Here is a 6448-nt window from a genome sequence, read left to right on the forward strand (position 1 = left end):
TATCAGGCACAGCACCTTAGAATGGGAAAAATTGATCATAGCCCACAATTCCAGGTAATAGTTCCATTTTGGGAAAATCAGGATAGGAACTCAGCTAATCATATCACATCCACAGCCAAGAACAGAGATAAACAAATATACTCATGCTATCTGTTTTCTTATGCTTATGCTCTAGCTTCTTCATACCTACACAGTACAGGTTGCAGACAATGAAATGATTCTACCCGTTTTAGGGAGTCTTATCTCAACAATTAATAAAATCCGACAGAGACAAGTTCAAAGAAAAATATGATGTATATAATTCCTAGGCCTAATCTGGCTTGCTTGCATATGTCTGATCTTATCGGCATTGTCCACATGGCACTACGGGGTTGGTTGCCCAGTGGCTATAAAGGGTGTGGGCTGGCTTTCCCGAGAGTGAGAAGATGGCTTTCCCCAGGGTCAGAAGATTGTTCAAGGTTCCTGAATAAACTGCTTGGAGAAGAGCCTGGTGTTGTGTCTTCCTTGTTGGTCGAGGCGGACGCGACACTGATCTCAATTAACAATTAATAAAATCCCACAGAGACAAGTTTAACGAAAAATTTGATGTATATAATTCCTCATTGAGGGTCCCTCTTCCCAGGTGACTAATTTGATTCAGTCTGATAATAAAAACTAAGACTCACACTGCTCCACCATCACTGCCAGGATTTGAGGAGATTTCTTCCTGCATTCAGAGCTGTGGTCCTCAACCTGTGTGGGTCACCACCCCATTGGGGGTCACATATCAGATATACTGCACATCAAATATTTGAATTACAATTCATAACAGTAGCAAAATTAGGGCTGGAGAGATGGCTTAGAGGTTAAAAGCACTGCTTGCTCTTCCAAAGATCCGGAGTTCAATTCCCAGCAACCACATGGTGACTCACAACCATCTGTAATGAGATCTGGTGCCCTCTTCTGGCCTGCAGGGATATGTGCATACAGAATACTGTATACATAATAAATAAATAAAACTTTAAAAAAAAAGTAGCAAAATTAAAGTTAAGAAACAATGAAAGAGTTATGTTTAGGGCTCACCACAATGCGAGGAACTACTGTTCATGCTATTTAAAGATTTAAAGGGTCAGAGAATTGAAAAAAAATAACCTTTGATCTAGAGTGTCCAGTGTAACCCAAGTGTCTATGTTGCTAACTATGAAGGGGCTTGCAAAGGATTTTCCTGAATATCCTTTGCTCTTAGGGAAACTCTTGTTCTGTGTGGAAGACTCCAGCTATCTGGCCATCTTTACTACCCAGTAATAGCAGACCACTTTGAGCTACTGAACAGAGAGTACAACACCCACTACACACATGCTGATGACACAGATTTTAGTCACACTGGGCTCCATGACCATATCACACTTCTATGAGTGCTTGTTCCTAGACTGTATCAGCCTCTTCCTCTAGCATAACTCTGCCTAGCTGTTTCCTGTAGACTCTTTACCAGGAAGTTGTTCAACAAGTGTCCTTCTCAATCAGCATTAAGTCTATGTCTTGTGGCTAAGGATATAAGGAGATGTAGGTACTTTTTTTTATTTTACATCTTTTTTTGTATTTTTTTTCATTTTTTATTATTAAGAAATTTTCTCCTCACCCCACATACTGTCCACAGAGCCCCCTTCCTCCCTCTACCCACCCTAACCCCTCTCTCCCAAGCCACTGCACATCCCCACATTCCCCAAATCGAGGTCCTCCATGGGCAGTCAGCAGAGTCCAGAACACTGAGCCTAGGCAGGTCCAAAGCCCTCCACACTAAACCAAGGCTGTTCAAGGTGTCACACTACAGGCACTGGGTCCCAGAAGCCTGCCCATTGACCACGGATAGATCCCTATCCCCTGTCTGGGTGCCTCCCAAACAGTTCGAGCCAAACAACCATCTTCTGCATTCAGAGAACCTTGTCCAGTCTCATGGGGGCTCCACAGCTACCAGTCCATAGTTCATGGGTTTCCACTAGTGTGGCCAGTCACCTCAGTTGCAGGTACTTATGATGAACTTCTGCATATATAAATTTCTATGATATTATTACCTTGTGTACATAAAATTTCAGTAGGAGATAAAGATTCAGTTCTACACAGGGAAAGAACTGAAGAATGTTCAATCAATCAGGGAGAGATCTCTGGCTTTAGATGAAGGGGATGCTGAAGGGCTTCCCTTGTATCCCAGCAGAGGCTCCTGCAAAGGACAACTTGACATCTAGTGGAAGGAAAGCTCTTAGCAATATCAGTTCCCATGACATCTGCAGCTCTTCCCTAGACATTCTAATGTATCCTGGAGAGCCCTGGCATCCTCTGTGATGTCACTATGTTGTGGCAACACCCACTGTCCTTGGGAAGTTTATTCAGTGCCTTTACCATTTACTGATGAACATGATGGCATACTGAAGAGTCTAATTCAAAAAGAGAATGGAGAGGGTAGAGTGACCAGAGAGTGACTGATGAAAGCTGACCTTCAGCCTCAATGTAAAACATCAAGGAAGAAATGGTCAAGAGAATCATGTAGTGAGTTCTGTGCAAGAAAAGGGAATCTTCCTGGAGGAAGTGGGCTTGTGCTGAATCTTCCAGTAATGGGGAACAGAAAGTTGGAGTCTCTGGGAACCAACAGAACTTCCCTGCTTGTCATGCCTCTTGAAATTCAAGGATTCCAGGATATAAATTGTTCTGGCTCAGAAGTCAGGAACTGGTAAGGCCAATGCTTTATGCTGAGAACTCTTGACTTTCATTCCTTTTGGTAAATAGGCATTGATGTGAGAACATGAGACCGACATTAAGGCAGGAGGGATTAATGAGATGTGCCCATTTCAAGGCAGGACATCACTCTACTTCAACCACAGTGGCTAACTTTAGTTACTTCCCAGCTGCTCTGTGTTCCTCAGTTGTCAATGAGGAGACTTGTTGAGTCTAGTGACCATGTTCTGCCCTTATATGTCTTCTCCATCAATAGTTATATGGTTAGAGTGACCTCTCAAGATGTTTGGGGAACCTCTAAATGACTGGGGTGATTATGAACTATGGCAATTTTTTCCTGACTTGTAAACCCACAGGCGTGTGGACTCTGTAGCCAAGTTGAATTCTGAGTCTGCAGCTGAGAATAAGCCTGAAGAGGCTATCTCCTTGGTTACTTGGAGCATGTGCTATGAGAGCAGAGAAAACCAGACAGCTTGGATAACCACTTTCCTTCAAATAGAGAAGACAGCTGAGTTCCCCAGAGGGGGCATCTGAAGCACAGGACAAAATAATTTGTGGTGTCACCGAGTCACTGGTAAACAAGCTTTCTCAAACATTTGATTAGGACTCAGGGAGGTCTGTCCATTATCTTTGCCTAGTGATACTGTAAGTTCATTTATTTTTATCTACCCACAAGAAGCAACAGAGATCCACCATCCCACCAAACCTTCCTCACCAAGATGCAGGTGAAGCAGAAGGTGCAGACTGACCACTCAGCTACAGGAAATGACCATTGAAAGAAAGTAACAGTGAGATAGCCTGATCTTTATCACAGAAGAGAGCATGAAGAATAGGTATTCATTCTTTCAAACCCTGTGGTTTCAATCTCAAGTCCACTCTGTCATCATTACTTCATTTTATATAAGGTCTGTGTTTCTGGTAGGCTGCATCTTTGGGGTATGCCTTCAGGGTATGCCAAAATCATGTCTCTGAACTCCTCCCAAAGGCAGAAGAACCTCAAATGTGGACAGGAATGTCATGAGGACATAGACTATTCTGCTTCCTCTAAAAAGAAACAAAAACAGATCCTGTGGCATGAGTCATTGTACTCATGGACTGAGGCAGTAGTATGAATTCCCAGCATGACTTTGAAGAGATTCTATCAAGTGCTGTCTAGTGTGAGATGTTAGTTGCTGTGAGTTTGAGTTAATTTTTTTGTTACTCACTTTAAAAGGCCTTGTACGTTTGATTCTCCAAGCAGCAGTTGGAGAGGCCTGGTCACACATCTAAATGTGTCAATACAGGGACTCAGACTGATCCCTGCTCCTTTGGTTCCCCTCTGAGAGGACACACCTGCATTCATTTGTTCAGCATCCAATTGATAGAGTTCTCCCACTCTCACTCAGTCTCTCTTTCTCTGTCTCTCTAAGTATCTCTTTCTCTGTCTCTCTGTCTCTCACATACATGTGTTTAGGTTGTGTATTTTTCTATGTGTTTGTGTATGTATCTACCTCTAGTCCCTGCAGTCACGGATGTGTGGTTGGGCATGAGCAGTTCCCTATCTCACAGTTCCCAGGTGATACCGTGATGATAATTGGGAGTACCAATTTGAGTATTACAGTTCCACCAGTATACTTACTTTAGTGACACATAGATATTTTCATGCAGGTGTTTATAAATCTGTCATGATGTTGAGTCCCATCCTCAAAACTGTTCATGATGTTATTTTGGTCTCCATCATGACACGTCCCATCATTGAGAATTTCTTTTTGAAGAGAGGAGAAACATCTTCACAGACTCTGGAAGGTACACACCTGTGGAGTAGACACCAGGGAAATTCTTAGACAGCTATTTCGGCAAGCCTCCTGAGAGAGCTCATGCAACTCCACCTCCCATCATCTAAACAGGCTGCCTCTACAGGTGTAGGGTCAGCATAGGTGTAAGTAAATTGTTTTCAAATCTGTGGGTTGGTCCCAGGTTTGGGTACGAAAAATATAAGTAAATTTGTTGCAACAACTCTGGGGAAAGGTGTCCTGACTACCTGAGGAGTCAAGCAACACCTTGATCTGCTTAGGACAGCTCTGATGGCTGGAACTGCGAGGAGACAGTTTAGCCCTGGAGGATGAGCTATCCCACACACCTTGACCTGCGCAGAACAGCAGCTCTGCCCTGAAGGTGTTCTGGACACCTGAAGTTGTTTAGCACAGCTCTGATGGCTGAAACTGCAAGGGACAGTTTAGCCCTGGAGGGTGAGGTATCCTGGACACCTCAAGCTGCTCACAACAGCTCTGCCCTGAAGGTGTCCCAGAGACCTGGAGCTGTTGTGCACAGCTCTGTCAGCTGGAACTGCAAAGAAGCAACCCAACCCCGGACAGGACAATTTTTTGACTTCTTGGGAAATTCAGGCCTGGAACTGATGGGGGATAATCTCCCTGCAGGATACAAAAATCCTGCTCTTCTCCTGGAGAGCTGCTACAGCTGAGCCTTGCTCAGTCCCCTCATAAGGGGCCTTCCTAGCAGAGCTCTGCTTCTCTTGCCTATGCTGTGGCTTTCTTTTGCTTCACTCTGCAAAAAGGGAAAAAAACCCTGCAGAAATGTAGCAATGTACTCTGGCTCTGGAGAAAAGTGTTACTTTTTAGCTCTTTATGGCTCTGTCCACTGAGGGACATCTCAGCAAAGATCTTCTGTTCAGTTCCTCCTTGCTCTGCTCTTTCAGCTCCCTCTTGCTCTGTCCACTGGGGGACATCTCAACAAATATCTTCTCTATGCCAGTGAATGAAGATCATCACACCCAAAATTCTTTTGAGAAAGATATTTATTTGGGAAGGAGGAGTCCAGGAGAGTAGCTGCCTCTACCAGGGTGGACAGCACAGCCATTTTTTTTAAACTGACCAGGCAGGGCGGTTTATACTGGATGTTTTGGAGGTGCAGTCAACCTTGGGTTGACTTGGGTCCCAGGGTTCTACTGTTCTGCTCTGTGATTGGTTGATTTCACAAGTCAGTTGGGCAGGGGCAAAGATGGCTCTGATCTGACTGAGCCAAACAGTGTGTTTCTTTCTGCCCTGATCTGAATCTTTCCTTCCTAGTTCTGGGCTCCAGAGTCAGGGTGGGTTTCTTTAGCCAACCTCCTTGTCCCTACAATACCAAGTTTAATAAATACCAGAAGTTCCCATTACTTAGGAGGCAGGATTTGACATCCCGTGACATCCAGTAGTCTAGAACACACCCTGAATTCCTGTGATACTTGAGGACTATGTTCATGGAGTTCATCACCTCTAGGTCCAGGACCTACTATCAGCCAAATACTTTCTATGAAAAGCTCAAGATGGGGCATGAGCAGGTCATGTCACACATGCAGAGCTTAAAGAATGAGAACACCAAGGTCTCAGAGAAATTAAATGGTCTGGCCGAGGAGTCAGTCTTCCATTATTAAGTACCTGCATTTCAGGGGACCACAACATTGTGCAATGGCCATCTCTGGCTTTCCATGTTGCTGTACTGCAGAGTCTGAAGCTCTGGCTCCAGCCTTTCTGCCTCTTAGCAAGCTTCCTTAGCAAGTAGTGCTTTGTCTTACGCTTCTCATTCTCAGCATTGCCAATAGTGAAAGAGACTGTTAGCTACTCACAACCCCATATTGTCATACTTAATAGCCTCCAGAACTACTATTTTTAACCTTCCTAATGTCGTGAACATTGAAGTATAATTCCTCATGTTTGGACATTTCACCATAAAATTATTTTTCTTGCTATGTCATAACTGT

This window comes from Peromyscus eremicus, unplaced genomic scaffold (assembly GCF_949786415.1).
Source record: "Peromyscus eremicus unplaced genomic scaffold, PerEre_H2_v1 PerEre#2#unplaced_92, whole genome shotgun sequence".
Lineage (NCBI taxonomy): Eukaryota > Metazoa > Chordata > Mammalia > Rodentia > Cricetidae > Peromyscus > Peromyscus eremicus.